This window comes from Trichoplusia ni, chromosome 1 (assembly GCF_003590095.1).
Source record: "Trichoplusia ni isolate ovarian cell line Hi5 chromosome 1, tn1, whole genome shotgun sequence".
In the NCBI taxonomy this organism is placed as follows: domain Eukaryota; kingdom Metazoa; phylum Arthropoda; class Insecta; order Lepidoptera; family Noctuidae; genus Trichoplusia; species Trichoplusia ni.
In genome coordinates, this window is record NC_039478.1 from 17908119 (window position 1) to 17927917 (window position 19799).

Here is a 19799-nt window from a genome sequence, read left to right on the forward strand (position 1 = left end):
ACATTTTTAATTTGATTTTTTTTCTCACCTTGAAAAAATATATTGACCTATTTATGAACTTGATTTTAATAATATGTCCTCCTTTGTAGTGTAGAATCTTATAGTGACAATATATGTTTTATTACAAGGAATGTCTAGAATAATAAAACATCGTAACTTTAGATCCAAGGGTCGCTCTGAGGAAGGGACCTTAGTAGTTTTTCTGTGTGGGCGTGATAAATTGCTTCCATGTTCCCCAGTTATTTGGCAACGACCAAACTACAAAGTACATTTTTCTTTTAGGATTTAATTTTGTAGTTCTTCACCCTTTGACAGCAGGGTAAAGGAACATTAACACCCCTTTACTTGAAAAGAAAACATAACCAAGGTGAAAGTTCAATGAAAGTTTCATAAACGATTTACAAGAGTAACCAAAGGCTAGCGTTAGAAACATTAATTTAGTTTAGAAACGCTTCTAAAATAATATCAAATTATGTTAATGTAAGTATAATGTCCAAGTGCGATCTTTACAATATAAGACACCGGAACATGAGAACAACAGTAATTCCATTGTTTTTTATTCGTATCATTTGACAAAAAAAAGTCAACCCTTTCGAAACAACAAAATCACATCGAAAGTTAATAATGCAAAAATGATGACAGACTGACTTGTGCAATCACTAGATTATAGCGAAAACAGGTCAATTGGGGACACAGCAGTCAGCTAACACGCTCACAAACAATCAAACAAGGTAACGAGCAAATTACCGTGAACAAGTGTCAAAAATGTGCTTATAAATATTCTCACGAAACTTAGAACACCGTAAGCTGTTATCTTAATATTATGACAGTAACTATCGAGTTACCTAACAATTTAAAGTCATCAGCCGAGTGGAAGAGAAAAAAAAATATAGTGTCACCACATCCTGCGAGACGTTTTGATACTTTAAACTTGTTTAGGGCGCATTTGTATCGGTCGAGTAACTTGACAACAAAATGAACAGTGGAACTATTAGTCATCGTGAACTAATTGAAATCAATAAACATAAAAACAGGGAGCTGAACTGACGGGTACTTTTTCTTTGTGATTAATGAATACAAATGCATGCGCTTTATTAGTGTAATCTTTTATTTCGTGAGCTACCGTCAAATACGGGGGATGCTGCTTTTTCAAGCAATATAAATAGCAAAGCGCTAGCATTTATCGTCTCTTCTTTCATCAGTAAGGAATATTAAACTGAAGTTCGACGTTTGGCAGCGCTAGAGAAAGAAAGCATTTTCTTACGAAAATAAAGAAGATATTTAGCTATCTCACCGAACACTCATACTAAACAAAACTTAAAGAGAACATATAAAACTAATACACACTAGTCGAAACTGCGCTCAAACGCAGCACCGGAGAATATTCGTGCAAGAAGCGATGGTCTCAACATAAAGACATTAAGTTTGGCCTTCTATTGCCATAATGGCCACTTAAAAACTCATAAAAGTGAAGTAAGTGAAGTAAGACAAGCCCCAGAAAGCGTGGATGTGGGAGATCATGGCGCAGATTGGTCGAGGTTAAAAACTAACTCTTGGGGAGAAGAGACTTTATGACCGCGCTGCAGCTTATCGCGATGTTTTGCCGAAAGTAATAAAAGAGCTTTAGTTTATCTAAAGCTTGAAAAGAACAGCAAAGCGGATAGATAAAGCTAAGAATTAAATAATCAGAAAAAATCAACAGCAAGAGTTACGAACAAGACCACTGGATAGATTAATTAAAAGAAATTCATGGTAGTTGAATTGGACATTTAGATAGACATCGGACTTTTTCGCGCCGCAAAGTTTAGCAAAAATCATAAAATAGGCACAATGCATAGACCAGAATACAAAACACAAAACTAGAAAAATACCCTTAATTTACACAATAACAACATCCATAGTAATAGTAGGTAAACAAAGCTTTCTTTACAAAAACTTAGCACGAACATACTTGTAAATGGACTTCAAAAGGTATGAAAAACGCAATTTTCATAGTAGCTCGAATGCAATCACAAAAAGTACCGCTCTGTACTTCCCTCGCTAATGATAACACGCTACGTTATTGGTTAGAAAAACCTAAAAGGGTTTTCTTGAGCTGTCGCTTGCAAACGAACAGTGGAAGAACCAGCTAAGTGCGAGTCGAACTTACGACACTGAGGGCTCCATGCAAATAGATCAGTTGCATTGTACCTCGACCTTTTATTTAAGTATTTTTTGGGAAAATAAAAAAATATATCTTATCTATACTTCTAAACTAATATGCTGAAGAGTTTGTTTGTTTGTTTGATTGAACGCGCTAATCTCAGGAACTACTGGTCCAAATTGAAAAATTATTTTTGTGTTGAATAAACCATTCATCGAGGAAGGCTATAAACCATCACGCTGCGCCTATGCAATGCAACTAATAAAATGTGAAAAAATACAGGGCAGGTAAAAATCATAACTTATATCTTCTACCCACGGGGACGAAGTCGCGGGCAACAGCTAGTATGTATATAAAATAAGAAATTTTCGTTATATATTGAAAATGTAAAGTCAAACATGTCAGAAACCGGAATCCTACGATCAGTAGATTGATAAGTCATGCATTTGGGGATGGCGCAAAATCTTCCATTCATCTCAGCATTCAAAAACTGAAGGCTGCGATGAAATCAAATTAGTTTTCACATTATCCAATAATCACAAGATACATAGTGAAAAACAGTATTATTTTGCAAGTTCCCCAAGAAGATCACAGATTTGATCAAAACTTCTGCACTGCTTAACTTGGGCATTACCTACTACTTAATAGGTGAATACTTTGAGAAACTTCCAAAGCCGTTTTCCATGGGGATGAAAATCGATCCCCGGCAACAAACCTCCATAAAGCCTTAAACTTTTCTATCAAATCCCACTCTTTGCGACAAAACGGCGTTTGCTTTACCTTTAAAAAAAGAGATTCCTGATATCAAAAATATCTGTAAGAAGACGGAATCAAGGAAGATTTTTATTTATCTTAGTCACTCAAACTCAACGACAACGCCATCTATTACCGTTATTGAGGAAACTCTAACACATTACGTTTAGCTAACCACAAATCAATAATTGACTAAGAGGTTACAATAAAAACTAAGTGCTTAATACTTAATAGACCAGTGTCCATCGCAGACATGATTAAAAAAACGTAAGCAACAGGTGTTCGGTCATTAACCTCGCTTACATCATGGCGGGTAAAAAAGGCGGCAAAAATTGTGTTAAGTAAGATTCGGTCGTTGAGTTTAAACTTACCGTTTTTTAGGTGCTCATTGAGTTTTTAGACCGAGTGTTACGATAAAAAAATGGCCGCACAACTAAAATTATAAATTTTTGTTTGTTTATTATACAGCTCTGAGTATGTCATCATCATTATCATTAGTCTGTCTACGGATAAAGTGGTTATTTCAAGGCCTTTTACGTGTATTTTTCTACCGTTCATCCCGCCTCGTAGATTAGCTTAACTCTCACTTCTCGTCTGCCTATGTTGATTCTCCGCTCTTTATGTTTAAGTCTTACTTCGGGTACGTATCTATTATGATAGCATCTAATAGCATCATTCTATCACTCATATACACGATTTTTTTGAGTTTATGAACTTAAATTAAATTAAATTTAAGACGGAATCAATATCGTAGCTGTACTTCTAAATATATTCTGTAATTGATTCTTTATGCTATTTCTCTCTTCCCATTAAAACAAGTATGTATCTACATATTAAATTTATTGATATTTAAGACTCTCTAAAGGAAAAAGCAATTCGTAACAAATAATTCTGTTTAATTAAAACTTTACCGACCATATATAGTAGTGAATGGAGGTCTACCGAGATCCTATTCGCGGGCTATTCCCAAGGTTCATAGGAGATCCGTATTTCGAATTCGTAACCATTTTAGTAATATCTAAACGTTGTACTTTGAAAATACAATTATTATTATATATATAATAAGTATAAGGTTGGTTTTACGAAATGAACTAATAGAAAAACATAACCTAATCAAGCAGTACCTATATCGCACTACTTAAATCGATATTTTTCGATTACTCTCCAAAACTTGAATCAATTAATACTGGATCATATGAACACTTCCGTCTGATTCTTTACTTTTTTTCGTAACAAAAAAAATATAAGCGATGCATTTTCCATCTGTATTACAACATGCCTTACGAGATTCAACACCAATTTAAAACAAACAAACCGAAATATCGTGACAAATAAATTCTCAGCGTGTTTTGTGAAACATCGAAAACTTGTGTCACTCATGTAATTTATATAATTTATTGTTCTTGTCCGATTACAATTATATGTGAGCTTCGATTTGTTTTAAATAAATAAATAAATGCGGACAACATCACATACATTGTTCTGAACCCAAAGTAAGTTGCTGAAGCACTTGTGTTATGGAATTCAGATACAACGAAGGTACCACAAACACCCAGACCCGAGACAATGTAGAAATGTGAATTTTTACATTGACCCGACCGGGGATCGAACCCGGGACCTCAGAGCTAGCGACACCTTGAAACCGGTGCGTACGCCACTCGACCACGGAGGTCGTCAAATGTAACAAATAATTTAATTTCGACAATAATTGAAAATTAGAATTAGAATTTGACCCTTATACGAATGTAGAAACTACCTTCTTGACTTTTTCCATGAACAGCAAGAAGAAGATCCCCCTTATCCTAATTCGACAATCATTTAACTCTTTGAATCTATTCCACACACGACGTATTGTGAATTCGAAAGACATGGGACAGATTGTGACAGATATTAGCGTAATGCAACGGCTAATAAAAGTTGAGTCGTAACCTCCAAGCGACTAATGCTACACAAACAGAAAAGTGGTTCGTACATGCAATGGACATCCATCCTTAGATGATAAACCTCTTTGGGCATCAGAGACTTGCAATGCCTCGGCCAGAGGTCTATACGATATACAGAGTAAATTGCTTTGTACGAAAATTAGGAATAAACTGACAAACAAAGAAACATTATCCAATATCAGTTCAAGTTCGTTGTCTCCCACATTAATTAGTAATCCCTTTTGCCCTCTGCGGCATTATCGCGAATGTCTGCCAGTACATTGATTAAGGCAGGAAGTTCTTCGTTATGGCTAAGCCGACCGATGACTTCATCTAGATTTGATGTCTCTTTGTTGGCTTGCTTAAGTGTAAGATGAATAAATTAATTAGATTGAGACATTTTTAAGGCAAGTTTGGTTGCGAGATGTGTATAGTTTATTTTTTAAGTAGACATGTGTGTAAGTAATGAAAGAAAATCGTCAATCGTTTAATAAATATATAAAAAAATACAAGCAGTTTCACAATGTTCTCATTATCGTTAATCAATTAACTTAAGTCACTTTGCTAGTACATTATTATTGTTTTAAACTGACTTCCAATAAGAGAAGTTTCTCAATTCTCTCCATATTTATTTAAAGTGAAATAGCCTCCACTTGTTAAAATAAAAAAAAAAAAATTAAAGTAGGTTGGCTGCTTTTCTAATCAAAAAATATTATTAAGAATTTTACGAATGCATTTTGACAATATTCTCTTTTCATTATACATAGGTAAATCACCTTTATCCACGGTTAGAGGCATCTATTAAAATAACGACCCATTTATATCATCTCTGTAAAGCTTGAAAAGACATTAAAAAATTAAATCTATCGATGCGATCATTCAGGGCTGTGCTCTTATGAACTAACGATCTGCAGAGATCAAATTGTCGAAATAAAGAATGATGAATCGTTTTAACGGGTTTCAAAAGATTTAAAGACACCCCTTAGCAGTAGTGTTTGAAAAATAAAATCCCTTATTAACATAAAAATGGACTTTAAATGTTATTGACATTGCAGGAAATATGAGAATTTTATACAAATGTTATCGATTTTGTGAAGCTATGTATGTTTATGAGCAGATTAAATATATGCAAATAAAACGGTACTTCAATAATAATAAAATGAAATTATTCTATCGGTTGACAAAGGCAAGATGCACCAAAACGATCTTGAATAACTACTCTGATTTTCCTTTTTTGCTAATGACTTTTGTTCAGATTCGTGTCTGAGTACTAACACAGCGACTGTCTGTATGTCTGTCTGTGTCAAAAGCTCGTCGCGTCGGCTCCCATAGCGTCGTACGCCGAGGAATGCAAGCGCATACCCTGAGGTTTTATTATGGCGTGCTCTTCGACCAACGACCATATTCGTGGCTTTTAGTGATGCTATTTATAGATACGTTTGTGCGAAGCAACTTGAAAAAACCCGAAGCGTATAATTACTGCAACGTTCTTTTGTTTTTAAATACCAAAGTTCAGCGGGGCCCATGAGTCTGTCAGTGGCTATGTAGTTAGTAACTAAACAATTGATCCAGTTTTTGTGGTATTTAAACCTTATAGTTTTTCGATATTTACTCATAAATTACAATATATATGTGAAAGTAACTATCGATATAAATCTGTTACATTTTAACTCTTAAACCACTGAGTCAATTTTGATGAAATTTTTATAGTATAAATTTGAATCCCAACTGAGGACATAGGCATTAATTTGCTAAGATAACCCGGACGAAGTTAAAAGCAAATGGTACTCAGATTCATAAGCGTATAATAAGTAATAAAATCATGTCATCCTAATACATTTGGCAGGTGACCAGTCCGTCTGTCTGCAGTAATGCATTTTGTTTGGTATGTATAGAATTTAAATATTTAATTGGGCGTCAATAAGTAAAGTGAAAGGTTCATTGAATGCGCGGTCGACATTATTCCGAGTGTGGAATGCACATTCACTTGTAACCTGCATGCGTCAGGTTTCTCGTGGAATACAGAATCCGGGAGACACTGGCTGATTGGAATCACGTGATCTTAATTGTCATTTTTTATGGAAATGTTAGTACATGATTAGGTAGGTATGTTGTAATTGAGAATTGGACCCTGTCGGGCATGGCAAGATTAAGGAGAGAGGATGAACGCCTGTCTTTATTATCATTTAACTTGTTAGGTATGTAGGTACGTAATGTTTGCTTTATATCCGTATTAAAACAATGACAACGGTTAAAGGAGGTTTTAATGCAGCATAGATTTAAAAATGCCAGCTGTAATTGCTCTACTGAAGAGTCGATTTGAGTAAGAAATGATAATGTAGTACATCAGTCAATGATACATAAATATCAAAATATAATATGTCATACAAAAATCGCATTTTTCAAAAGTTCTAATTTCGCTTTATGAGTGCCTGTGGGAGTAGTGACGAAATATACTTTTTAAAACCACAGAGAATGTAGAATAATAAAAAAATAAACTAATAATTGTAAGTAATAAAACGGGTTTATTTCTTTTAAATGTAAAGTTTTGATGCTTTGAGATTAGTTTACGAGCTGTGAGCTTAAATGATTATGATGCAGTTTTTATGAGAGTGCTTGGATTTGTTAATGTCATTCTAATACATTAGCCTGAGGTGACACGGTCTAGATTTTTAGGATTTTAATATTCATAGTTATTAATACTAAATAGACCGAAAGCTGTTTGATAGACAGTACCCTGATTTTGCACGAGAAAGTGTAACAACTGCTCAAGTTGACCGATCACAGGTTAAGCTACACTTGATACGGTCAATCCGTGGATTTTGACCAGCTGTCTAAAGGGTGAGATGGTATGTAAAGATGGTAAGATAGTCGCTCCTTGTCATACACTGATACTGAGTTGTATCCGGTTAGGATGAGAGCCAAACCTAACATAGTTGGGAAAAGGCTAGATGATGATGATGATGATAAAATTTACCTAATGTTATATTATTTTTCTTCTAAATTAAGACATATGCCAGACATGCCAGTGGTTACGCCTCATATGGCGTATGTAAATAACGACTAATTACTCTAAATAATATGCTTCTAATATTCCTTCGACACGTTAATATAATTAGTCTAATATAATTACTGTAACACTAATTCTAGGAATACAACAAAAAGCGCGGTCAACGACTCTTAGGCCTACCGGGTTTGGTAAAAAATATCGTATTTTTAGTTTGTCTTTATGCCGCTGTATTAAGGTTGCTTTTCCCTTGTTTTTCGTAATGACATGTGAGTTTGACACACACGGAGTGTCAAGGCGGGTATAATTGATGGGCTGTCGGTCTGTCAGGCACCTGATGGCTGAGTCGCGATGATAGAAACGCTACGTATGGTATCAATGTAAGAATAGAATTAACATGTATTGTTTTTTGCTGAAGTTACATGTCACGGTGGGCATATTGTTTGAGATGGAGACATATTTGTCTTGGGTGTTATAAAAGGCGATTGTTTTTTACCTTAAATTGTATAGTTTGATACAGCCTTCTTGTAGCCAACTATATGTAATATTAGAGCTGCAATTTTATCCATTCGAATTTTAAGTAAACTGAATGCTGTAAAGATATTTTAAACAAACATGCTTTGCTGTCGAAACTGAGCACTCGATTTTGAATTCTAGGAACACCAGTTACAGTCGGATATAAAGCTAATAGCATGTTGAACTATCATCAAGTTTGATCCGGGTTAAACTTTAGCTTCCTCATAGATACTAAGGACGAATGTAGCCCGGGCATTCCCCAAACTTAACTACTTACACTCAATCTAGAAGAGAAATCTTCAAAAAAATGTTATCTACAAAGCAATTAGTGTAGGCTAACTTTTTGCCTAGATTTTTTTCCAGACTGAAACATCCTACAACACAGTTGATCAAATGTTTAGACGTAGATAACGAATTGTTTAATAATTGATAATGACAAGTTAAATTTGAGTGGGGCAAAAAATATTTTTTTTTGTCGATTAAATTTTAATAGTGTTTAATACGAAGTAAGTTTTAATGGAATAATGAAGAGATGATTAACTGTGTTTTGCGTGCGGTTTGCGGCTAGATCGGTTCTCAGGACGTTTTTATAGGTAAGAAGAGTATCGTCGAATTTATTTTGACTGGGATTTTCCTGTGCATTAAAAAGGCTAAGTATATTGGCGGGTGTGTCTAATTTTATTAGAAGATTGCTAAAAAGTTTTCATTTGTATTTGTAGTATGGTGTGCGACTTAAGTTTGTTGAGTGAGTGATGTGTAGTCAATAGGAAAGTACCAACAGCATCCCAAAAAATATTCTGAAAGCCATCTTCAAAGAATGCGCAGTGCACCCAATCGAGAAATAAGCGTATCAATAGTAGAAAACGACAGATTGCAAAGGTAATAATTATTTAGCTCAAATTTGTGCTCCCTGTCTATTAATTTAATTTGAAACCTAATTTCATGAACTACCTAAAATACTCAAATCCACAGACCAGTTATTAATGAACTCGGCGGGGTAAGTACCAACTCAACTGAACTATTTAATAATATTACACGCTCCAGTACTATTCCATTGAGTCGCCAAATTCGAGTAGTATGAATCTGATAGCAATTAATAGTAATGATATGTTGAGACCCATTCAGAGGATTAATTGTAAACGTTAATTAACTCGCATTAGCGCTGGCCGTGTGGCCATAAGTGTAATATTAAAAGATTTGTCAAAGATGCGTGCGTTTCCCTTATACGATAGGATTAGATTGTTGTTTTAAACAGTCACAATTTGATAAATAGCTAAAGCGTATGACGGTCCAGAAAAGAAGTGCCAAATATCCTTAATTATGCCATCAAAGAGTATTATGCTTTTATTAAAAAACTAGCTGTTGCCCATGACTTCGTACCCGTGGTTAGAAGATATAAGTTATGATTTATACCTGCCCTGTTTTTTTCACATTTTCCATTGTATCTTCGCTCCTATTAGTCGCAGCGTGATGGTTTATAGCCTAAAGCCTTCATCGATGAATGGTCTATTAAACACAAAAAGAATTTTTCAATTTGAACCAGTAGTTCCTGAGATTAGCGCGTTCAAACAAACAAACTTCAGCTTTATATTAGTATAGAAGAAGTATAGATAAGGATTTAATAATTAAGATGCAAAGTTTCCATGTTTAACTATAAAACATTGATTTATTTTGTCTAAGACGATGACGCTTAGTTTTCGTTAAACGCTGCAATGAAACTGTTCATCAATTTATTTTTAAAATTTATGTATTTTTAGTTTAAACTTAAATCAGCTAAACCATATCAAATAATGATGAATTATAAAAAAATATTGTTATATCATACAAAAAATTCGTATAAAAAGAATATTCTAAAATTTTAAACTAACTAAGTGAAAATGAATGTACACGATTTTTTAATTAAGATCGTTAATGGAATTCTAGTAAAGCATTAAACATAATATTAAACAATACCGTATCGTACGCGACATTGGAACCGCACCAATTGGCGGAAGCTAGCACATGTTGCGACAACATGTGATATGTAGGCGGCCATCATTGTTTTCTATAACCGCCTATCTCCCACCAGCGGGGCTTTAGCCCAAAATAATCCTAGATCACACTTATCCTAGAATTCAATCTAACCTACTTACTCAAAGTGAATATTTTTAAGACTTCCTCGTATTTTTTATGTTTTAGTAGAATTTAAGTTTGTGATGGGTTTTCAGTTATTTTTTACAAAATTGGAATTTAGTTTGAAGTATCACTTACCGTACTTAAAGGTGTTTTATTTTTGAGACCGTTAGATTTGTAATGAACCGTTAGTAACAATTGTTTTACATATGTCAAAAAGGTTTTTTTTATCTAATTATCCTTAATCGTTACAAAAAGATTAGGTAGTAAATGTTTTTATTTTTACCATTTAACCAAAATTAATTATAGAAAAAGCATACGACATACAATGAACCATGTACGCAATACATTATCTTTTTTAACATTTTTAAAACATAAATATAAAGGCAATGACGTCAGTTCATGATGTATGCTTCCTGAAAAGCCTTAATATAAAGTTAAAAAGATTGGTTAAAAACAACGCTATGAAGACACGGCCAAAAGAGATATTATGTTATTTTTCATGTTTTCTCGTTTAGTATAGGTTATCAGACGTGAATAAAATATTTTAACTCTAAAGGGGAAAAGAGTTGAGCCTTCAGAAAAGTTTTATCTGACAAGATATATCCACATTTTGACAGCCATCATTCTTTTTATACACCTTCCACTATAAAATATGGTGATGCTTGCTTTATCAGTGATCACTAGTTGTGCTAAAACATTTTTTATTGCAATTATCTAATACTAGCTGACCTGGCAAAAGTTGCTTTGCCATGGTGCAAAAAAAATACAAATGAGAAAAAATGTCTTAGGGGTAGATTATAGATGTTGATCGATTCTCAAACCTATACAAAACACAAAATTTCATGATAATCAGTCGAGTCGTTTAGGAGGAGTTCAATTACGTGTATCGTGACAAGAGAATTTTATGTTTTAGATAACTAATGACGTGTTAAGTTACATTGTTAAGACATTTAAACTAAGTTACTGCGTAATATAACCGCCCTTTGAACATCAGAACCTTAGTGTTCCTCAAGACGGTTGCGCCATGTTTTTGCATGAATGAATTCCCCGCGGCTAATTTAAATTCGTCCTTATCGCCTATATTTACATAAAAATGCACTTAATTTTGACATAAGTAATGTTTTAGGATTAAATAGAAACAAAACTGTAGCTTAATTGAACATTGGTAAGTAGCTTTACGTTCTTTTTTTAGATTAAAAATGTCCGCCGTAAACGCAAACGATTACCGCCAAACAGTATTTCCTTTTTTATTTGCTTAATTTAATTTGATTAAAAAGTAATCGGTCTGTGTCTGGCCTTTAAGAAAAAACGATTCGTAATCAAAATTTGGATTACGAACGTTTGTTATTTATGGTCTTTAAATAATTTTGCTTTTTCTTGTCCTAAGAAATTGGTCTGGTGCAAAAAGTGATGTAATATTTAAATATAATTTCTATTACGTAGCGTAAGGTCCAAATGCTCATATTAAAGTTCAGTTCAGTATTATTTTTCGGCGGTGTCATACGACTAATTAAAACTTGAATGGAACTGGTGCAGCGATAACGTTTTCGACTGTAGATTTGTTTCTGTGTGTGTGTGTGCACACGTGTGTGATTCATTCGTTTGGAGTTGTTGCCATGGCAACGGCTGGGATTATTACCCTTGGGTGTCACTTAAGTCTTTTTGTACCGTTTCACCTCAAAGACCTAAGATAGACCTAAGACAATCGTGTGGGTACAATATTAAAAGCAAGTAGAGAGCATTGGTTTTATTTAAAATAACAATACTAAAGCTCAAATATATCACCAAACAAGAGGCAAGACGCGAGCTTTTCCAAGGAGTTTCGCAAAAGCTGAGACATATAATAAACAGTAACAATTTTATTGAATTCATTTATAAACGACCGTTGTTAAGTAACAGGTGTTAAAAAGAAGACAATATTTAATAAGTGTTGTTCAAACGGTCTGTCAATGTCACGGTGGATCAGAGACAATACATAAACCATAGGATACCATAGACAACATGGTGTACGCTTATTACCGATGTTATGAGCCGACGCACGTGAAATCGATGTAGCGGAGGTTAACATTTATTGCGTAGACTAGTTCTGCGCCCGGCTTCCCTTGTTTTGTTTTGGTTTTTATGGTGAATTAGAATATAACAGTAAATTTAACATTTTGATAGTCTCTATTTAGATAATGACTGATACCAAGACAAAAGGACGAGAAATCATTTGTTTTAAATATCCAAAAATTACGTCCTCATATAGAATACTGAAATTTTCATCAAATGGGAATAATACATAATTTTGAGCACCAACATTGTTGGTAATATAAACAAAAACAAACAAACAATCTCATTCAAACTCGACATAGTGACAAACAATCGTATACAATCTAAGATATCGAAATAAAATCGTTTAATTGTCTTAAAGACGGACTCGTCATGGTATCGATTTAATTGTTACCGAGAGTCCATCGTTACACTACCGTAGCGTATCAGATTCTTGGGATCCAAGGATGAGGAACAAGTTTCTACTCGATTGGAAAATAATCGAGTAGTTTGTGTTGTGTTGTGTTTATAATTACGTCGGTAGGTAGGTACTTGGGTGGGTAGGTACTGTAACAATTCGTTTCTGAAAAGATGATCGATATAAATGTTAAATTTACTGACAAGAAGCCTCCAAAGAGGTTTTACATGCCTTAAAGCATCTGTCTTTCACAACGGAGAAATCCTTATCTGTTAAACATTTTACAAGATACAGATTTGATGGTTGGACTAATCAGGTTTGAGTTCCAAAGACTGCGAGGAACAAACAGTTAACAGGTCAATGTATGGTTTTGATCACCTTCCAAGAATCCAGGTTTAGTATTCTGTCTGTCTGTCTGTCTGTACATAACTTGGATATTTCAATTATCAACAGAAATTAAGCAGCTTTTGTCATTGTATACTATACTAGACATATGCTTCATAAAAAAGTTAACAACATTAAATTATTATAAGCTATACTTAAAATGATGTTCTATTTATCATTTGCATGCATTCAAGTCCATCCAAAGGTTGTCTGGAAGATATCGCTTTTAGCGATAAGACCGCCATTGTACCCTAACATTGTATGTATTAAGAATCACTGCTGTAATTCCATGGTGTACAATAAAGAATATTCTAATCTAATCTAAATCTAATCTAATCAAGTAAGGCTCTTTACATATTGGCCGCATTGAACAACCAGCTTAAGAAACTCCTTTTTTGTAGAAAATATTTTGATATACCGAAACCAAATTAAATGCTAGAGTTTAGCGCTGGCTATTAGAGATATCATAAATACTGCTGAATCATTTTACGGAGAACTTTCGCAACCAATCAATCAATTTTTAAATAAAATGGCTTTATTAGAAAACAGGCTGTGATTGTTTGTGGGTTATCAATTTTTAGGAGCATTTGTATAAAGCTTAAGTGTGTGTTATACATGTTTAAGATGAATTAGTTATATTCAATTAAAGGAAAAAATGTGAGGTAGTACAAGGAGACATTTGAACAGAAGTTCTCCAGTTTTACAAATACAAGCAAATTTTATCGCTCATGTTTCACCTTATTCCCTCTAGTGTCAAGGTAAACAATGTTTGTATTCAGAGTACTAGACAACTGACATTATACACTTATACATTTCTGAATACAACATACATAGCATAAATGAACTACACCCAGACACAGAACCAAAACGATCGTGCTCATCGAACAAACATTTGTGACAGGTGACCTTCGGTATAGCAGTCAGGGCCGCTAACCTTAGACCAACAGGCCAGTCAAATTCCTAAAATAAAACAAATAACGATCTGTCATATTCCTTGCCTTCTTATTTTTGCAGCTTTACAAATGGCAACACCTGTGTACAAGCCCTAAGTTGACAAATAAAAGAGGTACCTACCACTGGTCCCTGTTGGTTATTAAGGTACATATGAGCAGATCTTATGGGCAGATAACTTAGTGGTCCGCATGACCTATCACGTCATTCTTGTGTTCTTCATTATCATAGCTGAACGCCTTATTTTGACGCCTTCACAAGATTACATACCCATCTAGTATTAAAAATGCATTACTACTATCAACCTTATTGTTTAAGCAATAAAGGCGAATTAATCTTCATGTTGTACTAGGATATTATATGCAAATCTGAACCTTATTTTTAGAGGATTAAGGCGATATTTTCGAGGCATTTTTTATTTGTAAGTTGTGTTGGGTATGTTGTAGTTGACTGGGCTTGTATGTTTTATGAGTGTCATTTGTTTATAGATTAACCGATCGATAATTGTCGGCTTAATTGGATTGTTTAAGAGTTTTTAATTTTAGATTTATTCGTATATTAATTTGAGCGGTGAGATGATTTTGCGCAGATACCGTAGTGCAAAAATTGATAAAAAACATTGAAAAAGATCACTTGACTATACATAAATAAAGGAGTAAATTCATTTACTGTTGTGCAAAACTATAGTTTCAGGTAGGGATAACTTTGATGAGTTAAAAGCTACTGAAAATTTCTGTTCACCTATGCTTCCAAAATGCTAAATTTTTCGGCTTGCGCGCGAAGTAAAACAGGAACAAAAACCTTTCTTAATTTTTTTGTACTTAACACGAACTCACAATAAATCCGGTTTATTTAACTTTAATAAACCTCGTTACAACGAAATAATCGATTCGTACCAAAAATGAACAATAATTATTTTCTTTCCATAAAAGATGGGAGATATAAAATTATTAATCGATAATATTTATTGCAGTAACAGTATTATGAATAAACTCGCACATAAATCTTGCGATCATTATAATTGAGCTCTACAAGAGCTTAACGTTTAATGACACTGTGGATCCTAGTGGATAGGGTCATTGTTCTCCTGCTTTGCGGAAAAAACTGCAAAGATTATAGGAATGTATAAAAAATAGTACAAAAAGAATTCTGCCTAAAATGTTTCGACATCACTGAAGCAGCATGCCTCAGCGATTTAATTAAAATTATGACATGTTCACACTTAAACTTTCTATAAAAGTTAATGTACTTCCTTTCCTCATTATTTTATACAAATGCGCCTGTTAAAAGTTACAACACAATAGAACCACGGTAATGTCGTTTTAACTGCATAGTAACAGTGTAACAGCGCATAAAGTTAGTCTTAAATTCAGTTCACCTTACATCTATTTCATCAACTACAATCAGTTAGATACTAAAAAGTTAAAAGAAAAAGATTTATGACGTCATTAACTTGGGGAGCATCAGTTAAATAAATAATTAAGTTTATTGAGGTACATGTTCGGCTACGTATGTTGAATACAGAATTAAATTACAGTTAGTGGTGAAATATCAGATTTAATTTTAATGTCTTTATTAGAGGTAAGTATTTAATAGGTTTCCGGCTTCAAAAGGTTCGATGTAAAATAGTACCATTTACTCTAATGGTAAGCACTATTTTGGGTACGACAAAAAAGTAAGCTATAAGTGGACTATGGCGGTGACAGAATGGTGGCCAAGCCATGGCAAAGTAGTCGTGGTCGTCTGGGAGCAAGATGGGCCGACGATATATGTAGTTAAGGTCTCGTGTCTCGTCTGGATACGGCTGGCAGAGGCCCTTAGAAATTTGCACGAGGTCTATGCCCAGCAGTAGGAGGACAAAGGCTATGGATGGTGAAGATGATGATGCTGATGACAAATGGTAAGCATAATATAATGATACAAAATCAATTTTTTTTAAATATGGTTTTCGTTAGGTGTGTATGATATGGTAATAAAACAAAAAACTGCACCTACCAATTCCTTTACTTCTAGGTAAAGTATAAAACAATGTCACATCTACAGTCCGCAAAACTAATCTTTGTCAAGACAAGTCCTTTCACTTAACCCGCATGCAGTGTTCGATTTCAATTACTCCCTCACCTTGAAGGAAAAATGGGAGGGAGCGGGATGGGACGATATTAAAGGCAGAGGAGTAAGAGAGATGGTATATAAACAAATCGTAGGCCCGTAAAAACAGCATATGTTGGTGCATGACAGATGGGACGGACCGCAAAGTAGTCGGGAGTTCATTTGGTTCGGGTTACTGTTTATTTTTGTGGTAGCCATGTCACCTGACGGCAGGTAGACGAACCCTCGTGGATCGCTGCTTTTTATATCATATTGGGTTTGTTTTTAAATGAAGAGGATGTTGGATTAAGTAGGTTATGTTTTTGTATAATTAACAAGCAATTTTATATGTATCTGAATCATAATATTGTTTTAACAACAAAAGCATACAACGGACTTCAAATGAAAAGCTACTGAGCCGAAATTAATGAAATTTAAGGACCAAATGACAGCTATTTTAGATTAAATGGAAGAAGAATGCAGAATATCGGTTCGTCCAGTCCGAAGTTTTGAGGTAACAAACATGAAAAAAAAACAGACGCATTAAGATCTTCCTCTAAAAACAACATGTTTTTAATTCTAGTAGGTCTAAAAGAATGTCCTTTCTGTGGCGAACAATCGGCAAGAAACTTCAGGTCAAACAATCTTTTGGCATAAAGTTTCATACTGGGTTCGTACATATACGATGACAAGGCTGGTTGCATAGATGGAATGACTACAAACATCCGTCTATTGAAAATTGGCGATAAAAGACGATCCTCTAATAAAAAACAGATCTTTGTACGACACTTAATAAGTTAAGCATAAAATGAATAAACTCGTACATTGTTGCATAACCATCGGGTAGCTAAAATGTAGCACGCATGAAGTTTTTTTGGTTAATTATCAACTAACTCTAAAAACATGCTTGTTAATGTGTAAAAGAAATTATGACTCGTTAAGTTTAATCCATGAAGAAGCAGCCGTCAAACTACAACTTGTCAATATTTAATTGAATTACTTTTAATTATAACTTTCAGGGATAAACACACTTACATGGTCCGTACATACTAGAATTAAAAAGTTGAAAAACTTATGACTACGCTCGTTATATTGTATTTATCTTTCTGGTTTACCGGCTCGTTACTCCATAGTATATGACGCCATCAAAATTAATACTAATTAGTTAATATTCTATCTGAACTTTGAAAGTGTTTACACGTCAAGAGTTTTAACAATTGAAAAAATTACGTCACTCTTAACGAACGTAAGTAAGGTAAACTCGAATAATAACAACTACAGAATTATGGAAAACTAGCTTTTCGCCCGCGACTTCGCCCGCGTCGAGGTCGGTTATACCACGTTTCCAAGAGAACTCTTCAAAAGTCCGGAATAAAAACTACCCTATGTTCTTTCGCAAGGTCAACTCTATCTATGTACCAGACAGACAGACAGAGTTACTTTCGCATTTATAATAATAGTAGGGATTGTAACAAAATTATTTAAAAGCCATAACAAGCTAAATGTGTTTGAGATAGCGATCTTCGTAAAACAATTGTAGTTTTTGTGGGGTCGTTGAACTGTGTACACTCGGGTCCATGAAAAGTGTATCAGTTTACATGAATGTAATACGGTGTTTGGTTTTTAACACCCGATGTGTGAGACTCTACGGTGACAGTTTTATTTTGAAGCCTTGTATGTGTTTGTGCGTGTGTGTGTGTTTTTACGCTTTTAAAAACAAAAACATGGAATGATATTTATTGGAATAGAAAATAGAAGTCATTTAAGTGTTTATTGCTTTGTATGTCATGCAAAGTGAGAGTGAGTTATAATTGTAAAACAAATAATACAAAGTTCTAAAATATTCAAATTATCATTCAAGTTTATTATCTCGCATATTAAGATAATAAAGCGAAAAGCTAACCATTATATTTTTATCGTACATTCTACGAGATAATAGTTTTTATTACGTGAAATAAAAACGCAAATTAATTAACTAAGAACACTTATTTTTATACTTCAAACTAAATTTAGTATTCATAGTATTAAAAATAAAGCTTTTAATTAGGTAATAAGGCTTATTTTATAAACAATTTATGTATAATGTATTGTTATGAACAATTAAATGACGTATAAAAATAAAAGTAACGCTTTATTTATGGCCAAAAGTGTATTAAGCAAGCTATAAAAAAGGGAGCAAATTATAAAAATGGAACATAATTATTGTAATCGACTGAGGCACACTAAACTAACAAGAGAATGTCAAGGAATTTATGTATTCAAAAAGGTAAATATTTCTACTTTGTAAGACCGCCTAAATATCTGCATATATTTTATCTGTGCATTATGTTAATAAGTTTTGTAGCCGATTAGCTTCTAAATATAGAACTTTTACAATGAAGTTTGACACACTGAACCAAATTATTCGATTAGGTTGAAACACACTTGGAGGTAAAAAGGAAGTTATTTTCTGGAGTTGGATACTGTTCGCAAAATTATTTCCCATTTTCATAATTATGTGGAAAAATAGTAAAAGAAGTCAAATGAGAGGTGAATTCTGATGTTTAAATACAAAATAAAACAGTAAAACTTATACTTTGCTACATCAAGCTGGCTGCTTATTAAATAATAAAAGATTCTGATAGACGCACTAATTAATAGAAACTAGTCACTAATGAAGTTACAACAACATTGAATGTAGGTTATCATATGCATGCAGTAAAAACCCCGTGCAAACATATGCACAAGGAAAACATCACACTTAACATGCAGTACAAAAATAACACAACTTTCAAAACACTTTCTCTCATAATCTCGTACATTTTCCATGAAGTTTCTCATGGTGCCCGGTGCACCATGCCAGCCCCCATGCTAACTCATTACCATCGGCATCTACTAATTAGTCGCATAAATTAAGTTTGAACGAACGAATGCGAGAACTGTGTTGCCACATTTTTGCGTGTTATTACCCAATAAATATTCCTATTTATGGGAAAAACGTTTCACTGATAAGGAAAATGCTATTGATCATAATTGAGGAAAATGTATTAATTTGTTACGTCTTCTCTTCTGCATGTATAATCTGATTAAGTGCCTTGATAACTTCTACTGGATTTTGCTTAAGACGCGTCGAAAGGAAATGTTTTTCCTCAAATTTTAATAAGTTCAGTAAATAAACTAACTCGACGTTTCGAAAACATAGATTTCGAATATTTTACCTATTTTAAAATTATAATAATAGAAGCATTAAAAAAAGAATTACTTATTGCCAATAAAAGTTCACCCAATTTCATGACATGTAAGAACTTTACCATTTATAATACCACTAACAAACTCGACCATTTTGAAAGAACTTGCACCATAGAATGAAATAAAAAAAACAAAATGACATGCTACTACCAAAACTACCGTTACTTTTGGCCAAAATCACTTTTTTTGTCCTTAACTTGGCATTACAATAGTCATTTGATATAGTGTCATCTGTCCGTCCGT

At 33.7% G+C, this 19799-nt stretch overlaps 1 protein-coding gene across 1 annotated transcript in view; it reads right to left on the bottom strand.

Annotated features, from left to right (window-relative positions):
- Positions 1-19799, bottom strand: part of LOC113497756 (tRNA dimethylallyltransferase) — a 205803-nt gene that overhangs the window by 37822 nt on the left and 148182 nt on the right. The gene's annotated exons all lie outside the window — the stretch shown is intronic.